The sequence below is a fragment of the Paralichthys olivaceus genome, chromosome 20 (assembly GCF_024713975.1).
Source record: "Paralichthys olivaceus isolate ysfri-2021 chromosome 20, ASM2471397v2, whole genome shotgun sequence".
NCBI lineage: Eukaryota > Metazoa > Chordata > Actinopteri > Pleuronectiformes > Paralichthyidae > Paralichthys > Paralichthys olivaceus.
The window spans coordinates 19,869,136-19,887,938 of record NC_091112.1 but is presented as its reverse complement, the minus strand read 5'-3'; the positions used below and the strand labels follow the sequence as shown (position 1 = coordinate 19,887,938).

General features: G+C 43.0%; 1 protein-coding gene across 2 annotated transcripts in view; it reads right to left on the bottom strand.

Annotated features, from left to right (window-relative positions):
- Positions 1-18,538, bottom strand: part of epb41a (erythrocyte membrane protein band 4.1a) — a 70,742-nt gene extending 52,204 nt beyond the window's left edge. Inside the window, exon 1 of one of the 2 annotated variants that reach the window (XM_069516206.1) lies at positions 18,296-18,538. The gene's annotated coding sequence lies outside the window, so the exon portion shown is untranslated. Of the gene's footprint in view, positions 1-14,065; positions 14,200-18,295 lie in introns of those variants that run through there. The other variant, XM_069516208.1, reaches the window with a different exon arrangement.
- Between the last annotated feature and the right edge of the window lie 265 nt (positions 18,539-18,803).

Here is an 18,803-nt window from a genome sequence, read left to right as displayed (position 1 = left end):
GCCAACGACACCCACGCTGCAAACTGATGTAATTGGCACGGGGTCACGCAACCAGTCCAGTGTTGCCAGATGTACTATAATTATCATATTTTTACAATAATTTTGCCATTTGTACAATGTACGACCAATAATTCATGTTGTTCACTTCTCACATAACGTCTGTGATGACCAACCTGAATTTAGACCCCATGTCTATTTACATATCTCTTCTAACTTAATCTGTTTTAAGCCATTCATGCTTGTGATGAATGCGACAGTCTCGCGAGCTTAACAACCACCGTCTCATTTTTCAAAATAAGAGCCTTGAGCATTGAAAAGGTTTCAAACATTTGCACATTTATTAAGGCTCTATCTAAATAGAGCACAACCTGAATGAATGTGATTAGTGTATTCACCTGTGTTTACTACTATTTCATGTCAAAAGGGCTGCCATGAAAAAGGTCTATTCTCACTTAAGGGTGGGAATATATTTACAAGGTGCACTTGGTGCATAAGTGGTTAAGTCGTGGGAAAATCTCTGCTAGGCAACTGGTGATGGCTGCACCTCCTGCCACACAGTGACTTTAAAATGTCAGTAACCCTCCTGAACTCACTTTAGTTTATAGTTGATTTATTTTTTATTTTTTATTATTTATCCATTTAGTTTACCTTATTTACATTACATTCACATATACAACAGCAAAACAGAAAAATAACAACACATGGCTTTTGTTTTATGTAACAAACTTTGTTTATCTAGATTAGTTGACAGTTAATTATTTTTCTTATTAGTGAATAAAACCCCTTTATTTTTGAAAACCGCTCGTCACTCCTCTTGTCTGCCTGCTCAGTCCCTCACATGGGTGTCAGTGGTGAGATCAGCTGGTTGAGGACACAGATTCATTTTCTTCTCTACTTTTTTTGTTATGAGCAAAAAAGCACAAGAGCAAATCGAGCAGAGACTAAAGATCCACACATTGGACCAAAAGAACAGGAGTATAACGTTTCTGATGGAACCAGAGGCACTGAGCGTGAAGATGTTTGCAAACCAACGCTAAGAGGCCACGCAAGGAGGAGGAGGCCACATGACACGAATGTCATTTCAAGGCACTGCAGCATCAGTTGCAGCTTCTGCAGTTAGAAGTGCAGGCTTGCACGTCTACTGTCCCAGAGCCCAGTTCAATTCTGCCACAGGCCCTGGAGAATAAGATGCAGATAACCACCACCCACAGGCCCAAGCTGCCTCCCCTTCAGAAAGAATTCATTCATCCACAGGTTCAAAATGTCAGTCTGGATTATTTTATAGGCCTACACTAGAGAAATTTACAGAAAACTATTGAGAGAGTTGCAGTGGCTTGTCGGTGGCCAAAATCTGACTGGGACTTTCACCTTATACCACTGTTGACTGGTAAGGCCAGAGGTGCCTATGTGCATATGGATGATTCATTTGATTATGGCAAGGTAAAAAATATGATAATAACCTTACAGGCAGAGGTTTCGCTCCATCGACATTGCACCTGGACAGAGCCCAAAGGAGCTTGAGCTCTATGTGAAGTAGATCCAGCCTAGAGGCAAAACGGTTGCAGAGATTGGTGACATCATTATAATGGAACAATACTTGAGAATGTGGCCTGAGGTTTATTAAGAAGCATGGTCCTAAATCAGCCGCTGAAGCTGCCACCCTGGCTGACATGTTTGTTGCCACCCGCAAAAAGAGCCAGCCAAGGAGCAATGCTGCCTGGAAGACTGCTAAGGACACCCACAGGCCACCACCGCATCAACACCACGGGAGGTCAATGCCAGGGGTGGGTACGCCCCTGGAAGGGAGAATCAACAAGCTTATTTAAAAAACCTCCTAGTAGAGAACCAATTTGTAAACTGTGCAGAAAAGAAGGTCACACCAAACCACGTTCCCCCCAAAAACCCAGCTAATCTCACTCAAATGTATTTGTTCCATGTCAGAAGGTTGAAGTTAAACCTATTTGTAATCAGTCTATGAAAATGAACACAGTGAAGATTAATGGGAAAATTCTTAAAGCACTGAGCGGAGCACAGTACTCAGACCCTTGTGCACAGGCAATATGTACTAGCTGATGTCATCTGCACTCTCCAGACAATTCCAATCTGCTGTGTACATGGTGATAAGAACCTTTGACCTACTGCTGACCTTTTTATTAAGGTGCAAGGGTGGGCCTGTAAATACAGGCCATTTACGTTTACCACTTAAATGTTAGCATTGCTGATCACTTGACATTCCCAGTGGTTTTAATAGCAATAATAATGTCTTGAATTTATATAGCACCTTTCATGGGATCCAAGGACGCTTTACATATGTTTGTGAGGACAGGCAAAAAAATAGAAAACAGGATAGAATTTAGCAGCAGGGTGGAGCATTTAAGAGGCCAAAGGCCTGAGTGAAGAGGTGGCGCTTGAGAAGTTTTTTTGAAGATTTCGAGAGATTCAGCATTGCATATTTTGGCAGGGAGAGAGTTCCAGAGGGTGGGGGCTGCAACACTGAAGGCTCTGTCTCCAAAAGGTTGCAGTTTGGTGTTGGGGATGGAGAGCAAACCTGAGTTTGAAGATCATAGCCGTCTGAGCGGAGTGTAGGGTTGGAGGAGGTTGGTTAAATATGGTGGGTCTAGGGCATGGAGGGATTTGTAAGTGAGAAGGAGGAGTTTGTATTGTTGTATTGTATTGTTATATTGTTTTGGGTCATGATCTGCCAATCTGAGCTCAAGCTAAACATGCAGATGACCATTCCCTAATCCTCAGTTGGAGACGCTTCAGACATGCCCTTGAATTCCAATTACCTATAAATATAATTAAAATGCAGAAAAGTGATCCAACCTTGTCCACCTTTTTGCTGAGCTAGAGAAAGGGAGACAGAGACGGAGTCAGATCATATGAGAAAGGAGTACTTTCTCCAGAATGTGGTTCTGTACCATCATCATGGCCAGGTTAAGCAGCTTGTGGTCGCCCTTCACCAACATCTGCAGTTCTTGATTTGAGCCATCTCTCTGAAGACCAGCAGTCTTAGGTGAAACCTTTACTTAATTCAGGAAATACCCAGGTCGCACTAAACTGGTAGAGCATGATATTGTGTTGACGGAGGATGAAACTGTGAGAGGTACTGTATGAGTTACAGGATACTGGAGTGACTCCTGGTGAAGTGAAGCTCATACTGTTTTCTTGGAATCATTCAACCTTCAAAAAGTGAGTGGTGTAATCCAGTTGTTTTGGTTCCGAAGAATAGACTTCAGTTATCTTAACTCAATTTCATAGTTTGATTATTTAAATATTTGTGTTGCAAACCAATGCATCTGAAAGAGGTAGTGGAGCTGTGCATTTGCAGGCAATGCCAGAGGATCAACATCCTGTTGCCTTTTTCAGTCGCAAGCTACTATCCAGGGAGACCCGCTTTTCAACGGTGGAAAAGGAGGCTTTGGCAATCAAGTGGGCACTGGACTCCTTCCAACCTGCTGGGGAGGGGGTTTACCTTGGAGACAGATCATAAAGCACTACAATGGCTGGAGGGAATGAAGGACAAAAATGGACGGGCAGATCAGTCCGTGGTACCTTGCAGGTAAACTGGTTCACAGTATCACATCCCTGGCAAGCAAAACGCCCCTACAGACTACCTCTCGCTGTCCCAGCAAGGATTTTGAAGAGGGGTGTGAGAGATGGCTGCATTTGCTGCAACACAGCGACATTAAATGTTGGTCACCCTCCTGCACTCACTTTAGCTAATAGTTTACATTAATTTATTTACTCATCTAGTTTACCTTTGGACCGTATTTACATAAAATTCACACATACAACAGCAAAACAGATAAATAACAACACATGGCTTTTGTTTTATAAAACATACTGCTTTGTTTATTTAGATAAGTTAGTAGATCTGTTCCTATTTGTAGTGCACACTTTTAGTTATCCTCTATACAGTAATACTTCAGATTTACTATTAAGTTTGCCTTACGTTCAGTACATTCAATTTTCCTTTGTTTGAGTTTCTGGTTAGGGTGCTGCTGAAGCAGGCCATTAAATACAGGAAGTGGCTAATTGGACTGTACCGTGTGCCTGCCACCTCATAGGGGAGGGTTTAATTAGTTTAATTGTTTATCTTTGGTTTATTGGTTTAGTGTTTTTGCTGACTTACTAAGCTTACTAACTAACTGACTACTTGCCTGTTTTTTGTCATTTGTAGTTCAGCTGTTAGTGTTTGTTTTTGTCCCTTTTGTTTCTTAGATGGTCTGATCAGCCACTATATACTGTATGTTCCCCTTTGTTTGGATTAGATTGGCAAGAAGACACAGTAGATGGCAGTAATGGGCCTTGACGTTGGTTGCCACTCACCAATAAACCGAACAAAGAAGAAGAAGAGACCAGGTTGTTAGGTCTGTTTTGTCTTTGCTCAAGTCAGATTAGTTTGTTCAGTCATATTTGGTTAAAGTTTACAAAGCCGAAGTTAAGTTCTGTTCAGCTGATCTCTTTTATGGGCCAAGAACATTGGCTGTTGCCATTTCTGAAGCAAACTTGTAACAACGAAAACCCTGTCCACACTTAATATGTGAGTGGCGTGTGATAGCTGCGTGGTTCTGCTATGTTTTGCTGTTGTCTGTTGTTCACACAGGCAGCGTTTCTGCTGCATGTCTGCATTTGTTCACAAATTCTACATGATTTGTCTGGAAAAGTACGTGGGAAAGTCCAAATTTGAAGCCCCTAGTACACTCTAATAACACTTTTCCTTCATATACACTGATCTCAATAGTAGGATTGAGCTTGAGTTGGTCTGATTGTAAGCATTATTTTTTTACATCACTGGAAGCATGCCGGCAACACACGCCGGCATTGTTTACACCCGCGACCAGCTGATGGCCCTGAGGCACACCCCCCTCTTGGCCGGAGAGAGACCCACCATCCCGGAGGAGCTAAAGAAGAGACGGCGGGGCTGTAGAGCGGGGCTTAAACGGAGGATGGCGAAGAGGAAGTTTAAGCCCTTCATCCCTGCAGTTATCACTGGAAACGTGAGGTCGCTGGCAAATAAAGTGGACGAACTGGAAGCGCTCATCAGAACGCAGAGGGAGTACAGGGAGTCCAGTATTGTGTGTCTCACGGAAACGTGGCTGCACGAGCAGATACCGGACTCCAACGTCACCATTCCCGGCTTCCAGACGGTTCGAGCCGACAGAGACACCACCGCGACCGGCAAGAAGAAAGGAGGGGGTCTCGCCGTGCTCGTGAACAACAGGTGGTGTCACCCCGGGTACGTCACCGTCAAACAGCGTGTATGCAACCCGGACATCGAGCTCGTCGCAGTCGGACTTCGTCCATATTATTTGCCGAGTGAGTTTACCAGTGTTTTCGCCATCACTGTTTATATTCCTCCATCTGGGAACGCAGCAGCAGCGTGTGACGTCATCCACACTGTAACTGCAGGATTACAAACACAACACCCCGGGGCCTTCATCGTCATCACAGGTGACTTTAACCATGCTTCCCTCTCATCCACACTCCCAACATTCTTCCAGTTTGTAAAATGTGCCACCCGTGACAATAAGACTTTGGACCTGCTGTATGCAAATGTTAAGGATGCATACAGCTCCACTGCCCTGCCACCACTGGGCAGATCAGACCACAACCTAGTCCTGCTCTCCCCATCATACAAGCCTGTGGTTCAGCGGCACCCAGTCAAAGTGAGGACAGTGAGGAAATGGACTCCTGAGGCCATGGAAACACTGCGTGGAGCGCTGGAGGCCACAGACTGGGATGCTCTGTATGAGCCACATGGTGAGGACATTGATGGCATGACTGACTGTGTCTCTGAGTACATTGGGTTCTGCATAGACAACACCATCCCCACTAAAGAGGTCCGCTGTTACCCAAATAACAAACCGTGGGTAACAAGCGACCTGAAGGCCCTTCTCAACGAGAAGAAGAGGGCCTTTAGATCACGGGACAGAGCAGAACTCAAACGGGTACAAAGGGAGCTAAAGCGCAGCATCAGGGAGAGCAAGGACAACTACAGAAGAAAACTGGAGCACAAACTGGAGGACAACAATAGCAGAGACGTCTGGAGTGGGATGAAGGAGATCACCGGCTTCCAGAGGAGAGGTGAGGGAGCAACGGGGAATGAACGACGTGCGAACGAGCTGAACATGTTCTTCAATAGGTTCAACAACAACCCCCCCACCCCCAGCGGACCCTCCACTGCCTCCACTGCCTCTACTGCTTCTCAGAGCAACAACCCCCCACCTCCCCCCACCACCCTCTGCCCCACACCACACCCGTCACCATCTCCCCCCCCCCCCCTCCGCTGGCTTTCACCACAGACTTTTTCACACCTTCCACCCCCGGGACATCCTCACATCACCCACAGTCCCCCACCACCACCACCTCCTGCAACACACACCTCTTTGCATCACCCTCAAACCCACCACTGACATCCCCTACCCTCCAGTCTGGACTACACATCACAGCCAGCCAGGTGAGGAGAGAGCTGGAGAGGCTCAAACAGAGGAAAGCTGCTGGACCGGACCGCATCAGCCCTCGTGTGCTGAAGGCATGTTCCAGCCAGCTCTGTGGAGTCCTCCAGCACCTCTTCAACCTGAGCCTACACCTTCAGAGAGTGCCAGTGCTCTGGAAAACATCCTGCCTGGTCCCAGTGCCCAAAAAAGGACGTCCTGCTGCACTGGAGGACTACAGGCCGGTGGCACTGACCTCTCACATCATGAAGGTCATGGAGAGACTGGTATTGGCACACCTCAGACCGCTGGTGTGCCCATCACAAGACCCCCTGCAGTTTGCATATCAGCCCCATGTTGGGGTTGATGATGCAATCATCTACCTGCTGCAGAAGGCCTACTCCTCTCTGGACAGACCCAACACCTCAGTCCGGATCATGTTTTTTGATTTCTCCAGCGCCTTCAACACCATCCAGCCCAGACTGCTGAAGGCCAAACTGGAGGGCACGCGGGTGAGTGCTCCCCTCATCACTTGGGTCGATGACTATCTGACGGGCAGACCACAGTTTGTGAGATTACAGAACTGTGTGTCTGATCGTCTGATCAGTAACATCGGGGCCCCCCAGGGAACTGTACTGTCCCCCTTCCTCTTCACCACATACACTGCTGACTTTAAGCACTGCACTGAGTCGTGTCATCTGCAGAAGTTCTCTGATGACACGGCCATTGTGGGGTGTGTTGAGGGCGGGGGGGAGGCTGAGTACAGGGACCTGGTCGACCGCTTTGTGAAGTGGTGTGGGGAGAACCGCCTGCAGCTCAACGTGGAGAAGACGAAGGAGATGGTGGTGGATTTCAGGAGGAACAAGCCCGTGCCCTCTCCTGTCTGCATCGGTGGGACGGATGTGGAGGTGGTACCTGCATACAAGTACCTGGGTATCACACTGGATAATAAACTGGACTGGTCCACTCACACAGAGGCCGTCTACAAGAAGGGCCTGAGCCGGCTTTACTTCCTGAGGAGGCTCGGGTCCTTCAATGTCTGCAACAAGATGCTGCAGATGTTCTATCAGTCTGTTGTGGCGAGCACCATTTTCTTTGCTGTGGTGTCCTGGGGTGCGGGCATCAAGGCAAAGGACGCCAACAGACTGAACAAAATCATCAGGAAAGCCGAGTCTGTGGTTGGCTCTAAGCTTGTCACCCTGGAGGAGGTGGTGGAGAACAGGATGCTGGCAAAACTGCTGGCAATCATGGACAATCCCTCTCACCCCCTCCACAAAACACTGGACAAGCTAAAGAGCAGCTTCAGCCACAGGCTCATCCAACCCCGCTGCTCTAAGGAGCGATACAGGAAATCGTTCCTCCCAACCGCAATAAGACTCTATAACTCATCTACCTCTGTCAGAGCCACCATCACAGAACTGCACTAATATACCTGTCACCTTTGCACCATGTACCCTGCACTACACTACGTGTGTTAATTTAAACCACTTTAATATTACAGACCATTTTATACAATAATATTGTCTTTTGCACATCCAGTCCACGTATTCTTACACTGCCAGTATATTGTATAGTCAAGTACTTATAATTATACCCTACTATATATTATATATCATATCATATTATATCATACTCTGCATATTCTCTGTATATTCTTCGGATTTACAAGTCTATATACACATATTTATACATGTGTACATGCTATTATTATATTATTATTATCACTACTACTACTACTATTATTATTATTATATATACTATTGCTGCCATTATTACTATATACTGCTATTATATTGGTATAATTACTGTCTATATAAATATATATTATGTTATATTGTATACTATATATATATATATAAATATATACTGTACTAATATTCTTATATACTGTCTAACAATAACATTACCATCATATCATTATTACTATTATCATCATATTGCCACTGCACTACTTGTCTGCCTATTCATCTTGTGTTTCTGTTTCTGTTCTTTTTACCTAAATGTTTTGTTTTGTTTTGTTCTATTGCATTGTGTTTTGTTGTGTTCCGATACACAAGCTGCTATGACACCTTAATTTCCCTCCGGGGATGAATAAAGTACTCTATCTATCTATCTACATGTATTTATTGGTACATCAAATGTACTTAGACATGTCACGATGACATTTATATATAATTCTATTATCTATAAACATAAATGTGCTCTTATTCACTAAAATAAAAAATTCTGCAAAGTACTCTTTCAGGGGATCATGTCTTATATAGCCCTTTTATTTTTTTTAATAAAACATAAAATATAAAAACTATATAAAAAAACAAACAGCTGCACAAAAGCTTATTTTCTGCAAATTCTAACACAAGATAAAATACTTTTTGAACTGTTTTTGAACTAAATTTATGATAATTTAAGCCGCTGCAATGTTTTTGCTGAAATGTGTCTCCAGAGATTGAATTATAGTAATTTCAGGCTTGCATCAGCCACATCAGAGAAAGTGAATAATTTTTATCATAAGCTAGACTTACAGAACAGAAGAATGTGTTTTAGAACAGTGGTTTTATACTTTCAAATGGGAGAAAAAATCTATTAATCTATTACATATGAACAACTTTGATATGGCACTTTTTTGGAATGTTGTCATGGTATAAGTAAATAAAGTAATAAAGTTATATCACATATCAAAACATAAATTTAAATTTCAAACATTGAAGAATTTTGTGGCATTTGTGGCATAATTGAAGCATTGTTCCAGCATGTCTTTCTTCTGAGATTTGGGAAAATAATAAAGCCTATAAAATAAATACAAATTTAAATATCAGCAGAATAAAACCATTGTCCAGTTGCCAGCAGATAAAAAAGTATTTCTTTCCATCTTTGACAAAAATGGAAAACATTATCTCCAACATTCACAATCACACCCAATGAAGAGTGAAGCAGCATACAAGTACACAATAAAACAAATACTGTGCTGGTCTCCATGAATACAGCATCATGGTTATAATCAGCATATCTAAGCCACTTTGAGAGCTTTTGTCTGGGATGGGGTGTGTTCAGCTGAATGCTCCCTGCATCAGCAGTCTGTACAGTCAGAGCTTCTCACACAGTCATACACACACTCCTTCCCCCAACCCTTCACAAAAGGCCACCCTTTGCCCTGACAGCCCCTTCCCCCCTTCACTATCACTTGCAGCCGCCCCCTCCCCCCAGTGTGAGGAGCAGGTGCTAAGCCAGACTGTCTGTTGAGGTGAAGAGACAGCATGGAGCATGGAGGCTCCCCAGAGAGGAGCAGAGTGAGAACACCAATCCAACAGCCCCGCCATCACCCCCCACATGTCCCCCGTCCCCCCTGAAGAGTACCACCAGCTTGTAGACAAAACACTTCAAGTACAAATGATGTTTGGTGTAGAGAGACAAGCATAAGATTGCTGCTGGACTGAAACAACATGAACATCCCTTACATTGAAGCCATGCAGATTAACCCTGTCAGCTCCAGGTAACTCTCTCTGGTTTTGGCAGTTTTTAATCGATAGCAATTGAGCATCGTGTCTCAGCCCCTAAAAAATTCGGCTTCCAAAAACAAAGGGAGGAGGAGAGAAAAAACAGGCCGTTTCCAGCATGGGTACAGACTTTCTCCCGAGGTTCCCTTCACACATGAACAACGAAACAGTCTCTTGACATCTTCACCAAGGTCTTCTTTGTGCACTTCTGGAGATATTAGTTTTCTTTTGGTTTGTTTTTTTAATTTCGGCATGTGTCACGTGTTAGAAACGTCATCAACACACCCACTCGCCCGCAGTAAATCCTATGGAGGATCTCCTGCCTGCTGGTTGTGACTAGGGGGCCGGCCAGAGAAACCTCTTCACATATAGCTGCTGAGGAGAATGTCATGGGATTATCAAGAGTTTAGGGCATGTCTGAAAGCTACAGAGGCAGCCAAAATCTGGGCTTTAATCCAAGAGAACCAGGCTTTGAGAGATGGATGGGAATCTCTCTGGTCTGACGGAACACTGCCTGCAATGCAAACAATTCAATTCAGCAAGGAACAACCAGCGGAGGAGCAGAAAGAGATCCCATTATGGGACCTCACACCAGGAGATACAGGCAGTATGAACAACAACATGCTGACCAAACACAAACCTGCACTACCAGCTCTGAGGCTCAGTGTGAGCCCATGTTAACACCTGGAATTGACCAGTGTACCAACACTTTTATCAAACTCCTCCAAACAGCAGATCCAGCCACTGATTGCAGCTCCTCTGCTTTGCTTCAGGTGCGATTCACCCTGAGGGGAATGTCAATCAAATGTCCCCTGTATGAACAAAGAAGTGTTCAATACTCTTCCTCCCTCCTCTACTGACATCTGTTTTGTGGCCTCCAGCTGAGCATGTGCTCTTTAACTGCCTCCCTCCACTTTCACTTAATTACCTCTGTGCCAGCGCAACAATAGCCGCCAACCCAGCCTTAAATTACCAGGTTTATCTTTTGGTTTATCATCCATCTTAAAGCATTAAGGGTCAGCATCAAGACAGAATCAAAAACATGCTCTCTATGTCTGTTACCATCTCCTCTAAAAATCAAACAGGTCCATCTGCTGCTGTCTACCCTGCAAAACATAAGCAAAGAGCCACTGAATGTTAAAACTCCAGTCTTTCATATTTTGCCTCTTTTATCTTTTTTCTACAAAATCCCATTGTGTGTGTGTGTGTGTGTGTGTGTGTGTGGGTGTGTGGGGGGGGGGGGGGGGGGGGGGACAATTACACAACTAACAGAAGCAAGGACATCACTGGTTACATCTACAGGCAGTTCAGATGTGATTTGTGGAACAGCACTAACAACCACCACATTCAGATTTGAATGTTGTTTTATCCTAAAAAAGAACAATTCACATTAATGTCTCCACAAAGTCTGATGTTTATGATAATATGGAAAATCTGTCAGTCATCATTCTGTTGTCACCATTGTTTATTCTTTGTGTTTCTCTGTCTTCCCCTATGTCAGTCAAATCAATTCAGATTTATATATATATATATATATATATATATATATATATATGAAATCTGACAAATTAAAAAACCTTTTGAGTTTTTATGACTGCTGAAGTCTACCACAGCATGTTATAATTCCTATTGATTTCAAATACATGAATACTGTACTGAGTACCTCAATGTATGAAGTCTTTTTTACATTGTCTGGAGAGGTGTATGCTCAAATAATACATTTGCAATAGCGCAAACGAAAAAACAAGTGCAGGGTAATATTGCATGTTGCGATTTGAAAACAAGCTAAATGTGACAACACGTGAGCCGATAGAGAACCACCCTCTACAGCACAATGTGCATCATGACTGTGCCTGCAGCTGGATGTGAGTAAAGACGCCGCTCTCCTCTCTCCACTGGATCAGGATGCAGTCATTTGACAATGATAATCCATCAGTCAGAGGCCACCTGTTTGTTCATTTCTGCTCTTACGCTCTCTGCTGCACTCTGCTGGACACTGGCAGAGGCTGCACTCTGTGGAAGAGTAACGACAAAATGAAGTCCTTACACTAAATATAGACACCAGAGAAGAGAAACTGTGAATAAGAACAGCTCTCACAAATGCAAAGCAGTGTTATATCATTTAACTAATCCCATTATTACAGATGCTTGTAACTGGTTGAGATGGAACTAGTTTTAACTAGATTCAGTTGGGTTGTTTATTCAAGAAGAATTCATCACGTGATCGACTGATTATGTTTTTATGTCAAATATGAAATGGAGATGTTCAATAATGCAGTGGAGTCAAAAGAAGAACATTCCCATCTGAAATATAAATGAACAAAGGAATGGCAAATAGTAAATGGTCTGTATTTATGTAACACTTTTCTAGTCTTGATGACCACTCAAAGTGCTTCACAGTACAGTTACAGCCTTTCACCCATTCACACATAGCCTATTCATTCAGTGAATCTTTGTGCAGCACTTTCTCTATGAGAACATAGCGGTCAAGGGGTATATCTTGCCCGAGGACTCTTCAGTATGCAGAGTGGGGGAGATTGGGATTGAACCACTGGCTCTGTGATTTAACTCAGTATAAAGCATTTGCAGCAACAACAAAAAATGTTGTGCATTCACAATTTGCTAAAGAGGAAGTGATTCCATGAATGCTGGTGCCATGACGGCGATCAGTTCCGTACAGTGAAATACAATTTCATCAAATTACACACAGGATCTGGCGGCACCTTTGACCTATGGTTTGCAGTTACTGACCACCGCTTTAGTTTATCAGAGGATGTAGCCCCCCACCTACAAGGTGATGGTTACCTTTTTATTATATTTCTTTAATTTAAAATGAAAGTATCGCATATCCAAGCCGAAGCAAACTACTTTTGGTAAACTAACAACTAGAATGACACTCAGTAGAGCTCACATCTCTGCCAAGGCCAAATAACCCATGCCTTGTTCTTCTGATAGAACAAAAACAAAGATAATATGGAAGTCATCTGCACCCAGCTATACAAACGCATAGACCTCAAATGATTATTTACATTATGATCCAAACATTATCTCATGAAAATTTGATGAAAATATGAAAAAATCTCAATATATTACTTTCTTCCTGTAAAGGGGGGGGGGGGGGGGGGGGGGGGGGGGGGGGTTACAAAGTTCTTGGATCCACCATTTAACTGGATCTGCACTAAAGCTAAACAAGTTGTTCCCTGGTCCAGGCCGCAACCCTCCTCCAAATTTGTGCAAATCAGTTCATCCTGCTGACAAAACAAACAAACAAACAGGGTGAAAGTATAACCTGCTTGATAGAGGTAATAATTGAAAGGGTGAGAAAAGCATGGCCCCATACCTGGGCACACAAATATTCATAACTTTATAAAACGTGAAAAATTAAGGGGCTAAAAATATTGCTGTTATCTACTGACAGTGATGTAGAAGTGTCCAGTACGACATGGCGTCATTGGTAATGTGGTTATGATGCAACAGAGCACACGTCTGGGCAGAGCTTTCAAACCTTCAACTACTCCTGAAGGTAACTGCCCCTCTCTGACTGACTTCTGTGTGAACCTCAGACAGGGACACTGCTCTGCAACTCAAACCAATAAATCACCACGGACATTAAGAACATTATCACATGTTTGGTATTCACTATGGTGCACGACACTGCAATATACATTACAAACATGCTGCCTTTCTGTAGAGTGCAGTGTCATACAGCTGCTGCATTTGGAATCACACACTGCTCAGAATATCGTACTAGTTCCTGGAACATCTATGCTACAAGCTCTGTAATGTCTCCTCTTTAATTTACCTCCACCCTGATCAACTGTGTTTTTAGGCAAATGAGATTAGTAAGAAGAGTATGCTGTGTTTGTGAGAGGTGTATAGACAAGTGTGAAAACACGATTTAATACTGCCACACTTCTACCATCTTTCCATGTGCAATTAAATAACAGCATCACATCTGCTTCCCAGAGTACACCTCAGCAGTAAATACACAGCAGGTCATCTGTGGTCACCTCCACTCTGTGGCAGCTGAGTCAGAATCAGCTCTTACAGGATTAAAATGGAGTAGGTCACATGAACACACTTGTTACTGAATCGTCTGAGGCAAAGCATAGTAATATAAAGTGAATTTACCCAGGTTTCTCCATCTCTACCTAGAAGGTCATGTATTTTTCACTCACCAGTATGTCACAGGCCAACGTTAAGAGGACATCAGCAGCCGCAGGCCCAGGAGCGTGAAAGGTTCAAGCAGGAACAAACAAAACAAGAGGTTAGCAAAGTATCTGTAATGACATGCTGATAAGATTCATATTTTCAGTCTCTGAGGTTGGGTTTAAAACAGCTTCCTAAGACAGATCTGGTTTTCTGACATCTAGTGCAGGAGTGGGGAACTTTTTTCCTATTAAGGCTGATGTGACGGCTGGAACTGATTCTTTGGCGGAGTGTCTAATGTCAGACGATAGTGATCATGATGATGATGATGATGATGACTTAACAACTTGCTCAAACAAATCTGCACCTTTGCTATCTTCAAACATAGCTTGTGATGACAGAAATACTTCCCTCACTACTCACTTCAAAACCTGCCTGTGAAACACTGTGAATGTGTCAGAAGGGGATCTTGGGATAGCTGCTTGTTGGGACAATAAATTACCACAAGGAATGCTAACTTTATCCAAGAGGATTTATTCTTGTAACTCATCCAGTTTAGCTGCATGTTTCCAGCTGAAAGGATGCCACTTAGACGAGAGTTGCAGCAGATAAGTTATTGTCCAATACTTGCAGCTCAGTTGCGACCAGTTGTTTGTACCTGTTTTTAATTTCTATGTAAATGATGTGTATGTGGTGTCTGTTGACAATATAAGCATCACGTTTTGCAAATTGCTGTAAAGTACTCCTTCCTCCTTCAAGGCCTCATCAGCAATTAGTCAATATCAATTAAACTCTCATCAAATAATTGTCAATTGAAGTCATGCAACCTTGTGTATACAGTGAACTTACAGCCAGACAATAGATTCAGAGTAAACCACAAGCACAATGATAGATTATCAGACATCATTTAGGAAGAATGAGGTAATGTTACACACTAACTTCTCTTAAATTGTCTTCTATTGACAAACAATATCTTTGTCTAGCATTGTGGCTAATTTAGGAACAATTAACTGCAAGATTTTGCTTTATAGCAGCTCTCAGTGCTGTATTGTATAGAATGATAAGGCTGTTGATCATCTACTCACTCTGCCTTACTGACTGTTTGCCAAATAAACATACAGTCGAGCTGGTATTATGGCTACAGTATACACCACTCAGCAAATATGAACTGTCAAGCCACAGATCCACAGTCACTGACTCCACCATTCTGCTCTGCAGCAGTCAGCTGAGCTGTGATGCGTTTAGGGATTAGTGTGTTGCCGTCAGTGGAGTCGCAGTGCATCCTGATGGACAAACAATGCAGTGACTAAATCCCTTCTTCTTAGGTTTCCATCATCATAAGTAATGTAATTTCTTATTATGTATTAGCCACTGTAAACGCTAATATTATTTTGACTGATAAAATTGTACCACTGATATCAGGCTCTCCATGTAGATAAGTAAAGCAGAAAATAGAGAAAAATACTGTTTAACTACTGTGCTACCCCACACAATATTGTATCTGTATTTCCTGAATATTGGGTATCAGTCATAGAAAATGTACATCTGCCTCCCTGTGTACCTCCCTCCTTTCTCTTTGTCATCTGTTTCTGTTTCTTGTACATACACAGCATAGTTTTGCTGCATATGTGTGAACAAATCAGAAACCAAAAAATAGCATCATTAAATAAAACTGTCCCAGAAGCAAATGTCAGCATTTATATACAATTGTGTTTCAGTCAGAGACACAAGCGGGTGAAGTTTTTATCCCTAACATTAACCGAATGCATACATAAAGGTGAAGAAAGGCTGACATACAGTAGCTCCAGAAAATATTCTGTCTGGACTTTGGTTGAGATAGTCAAGGATGGTAAGCGACGTGTCCGACTTGTCAGCGTTGTGTTGGTTTTATGCTTTCGATCATTGTCAAGCTGAAAGTTGAACTGTCGCCTCAGTCTCAAGTCGTGTTGCCCTGGAGTAGGTTTTCCTCAAGCACCCCTCTCTGTATTTATCTACATTCATCCCTCACTTAGTTCTGATCAGTTCCCAGGTACCATGACGCAGCCACCCTCATACTTCACTGCAGTGATGTTATTAGACAGGTGATGAACAGTGCAAGGTGTTCATAGAATATTTGTCCTCATGCTCTCTTTAAATGCCTTTTGGCAAACTAACAACAGGCTTTTACTCAAAGTGGCTTCTGTCTGGCCACTCTACAATAAAAGCCTGATTGATGGAAGGCGCTGACATGGTTTTCTTTCCAGCAGGTTCTGTCATCTCTGCAGAGGACTTATACTTTGGGTTTTGACAGATGGAAAACTCTAGGCTGAGTTATGCTGGTTCCAAATTTCTGCCATTTCACAAATTATTAAAAAGTGACTGTGCTCCTAGAAACACTCAAAGCTTTAGAAATGGTTTTATACCTAATTTTATCTCAGAGGTCTACAGAGAGTTCCTTGAACGTCATGACCTGGTTTTCAGGGGTGAATACTGTTTGACACTGCTGTGTCTTATTTCTCAGTGCTATAACTCCATTGTTGTTCAGACACAAGATACATAATGAGCCACAAAATTGCACTGGGCTCCGTTATTTAATGCAACATGAATACAATTTACAGTCCAGTTATCTGTAACGCTCACTCCAGCACGGAATGGGGATTGAATAGAGCTGCTGAAAATGGGCCCCAGTTAAATCATCACTTCCTGTTGAACTGACGTTAAATGACAGTGGGCAGCTTTTTCAGAATTTTACAGTTTTTTAGAGTAGAGGACAAGATGAATATCCCTCTTCGTTCTGAACAATTTAAGTTACCTACTACCAGTAGATGGTGTTAGTGCCCACCACCAGGGGATGTTAGGGACATATCTTCAGTTGTGTACCTTGATTAAAACTTTAAACCATAAATTTGCTCTAAAACAACAAATGAGCTCAGGGTTGTGAAGCAAAGAAAGGGAAGTCAGAACATTTATACAAGTATTGAGACACAAGTGACATATTGTTGGTTGGGGTCAGCATATGTGTTTTTTTCATCGGCTGTATAGTTTGACCAAAAATGACTATAATGGGCCTGCCCAGATGGTCACTGAGCAGGTCCTCATTATAGTAAAACTATGTCAGTTCTTGTCAGATAGTAGGATTGAATCTTACTACAGTCAGACTATGCTCACCCTCATGGAGTTGCCTGTTTTTTGTATTTAGAAAGGCAGTAAGACACATTTTCTTTCGGAGACATAGAAGTTAAAGTATTCTTTTGTATTCTGTTTTATTCTACACCAAGAGTTATCAAGGAGCACTTCAATGCAGCATTTCTCTTGGTCTGTGGGAAGCTACACCTTCTCTTTTCAGGGGGATTAGCAGGTCCAATCTGCTTTAAGGGTCATCAAAGTACCAACGAGGACCCACCCTCTGTACTGGGACACATCAGATTACAGATCACTTCCTGTTTATACTTTGTGGAAGTAAAGTATCTGAAGCTCTGTCTGCTGCCTACAAAGGGCAGCATCCACATGCCATAATCAGAATCTAGGCTTTTATCATAATCACCCACAAACATATTTCTGCTGAGTTTCATCAACAGGATTCCTGTTCTTATGTCTGTGGTGCTTACATCTTCACCAACAGCATAATCCTCGACTCTGTCTGCACACATTGATCAGGATATGCCATGGACGCATGCAGAGGATGGAGATATGTTCAGGTATTTATTGTATGCTGGGAGCCACTGTTCCACTGGCAATTCATATCTACAGAGTCTCTTACAGAAATGAAACTTCATCCTATTTTTTGTTGTTGTTTTTTTTTTTTTTTTTACTGTTCTGCTTGACTAACACAATATTGCTTTGTGGATAATAGTAGGCTGGATTTACCATAGCAAGCCAATGGTATATATAAAAAAGAAGATTTCAAACTGTGTCATAATGTGGTATTTGTCTAATTTTTGAATTTGGAAGTTTTCAGCATCAAATCCTCTCCTGTCAGTAACATCATGCAGCTGTGGCAGATAACTGAAACGCATCCACTACATGTGTATACTTTTACCGTCAGTCATGGCAAAATAACTCTACTGACACAGGCCAAATGAGAACATAAGGGCTCTGGAATATTCCTCCTGCCGCCCAGAGACAGTCAGCGGGGCTGCCCTCAAACTACTGCAGCAGTTGCACATTTACAGTGAGATACAGCAGAACATGAAACAGCAGCACGTCATGTAGTGTGGTCAACAGTTACAGCACCTGAGAGCTTGACAGTGGCGCGGCACCGCTTCCCCGCTGATATCGGTCTTTTCCATCCGCCTGGGCTGCTTGGATTTCGGATACCATCACCTGCGGCTCATCGCGTCGACGAGACAGCGGTCCGCCAGGCACCGCGGAGGGAGAGGAGGAGAGGAGGAGAGGCAGCCTCAGGCTCGGGAAACGCTGCGTCAAGCTGCCACAGTGTGCGACCGGAAACATGCACGCAGCCTCCAAACGCCTTGCGAATAATACAACTAGTGCAAACAGAAGAGGAATATGGGGCTGCAGGTGGTGGGGAGGTGGTGGTGGTCAGCAAGAGGGAGCTCTGCAGCTGCTTATTGTCACATTTGTGCACAGCAGCAGAGTCAGAGCTGCATGTGAGCAAGAAGTAGGACACAGGCACATAAATTACAAGACACAGATATAGTAGATTTTCTCTTAGGGATGGATGCAGGTGGACTGAATGATCATATTCAAGACACATCAAGGATTCTACCCCTGACATGAA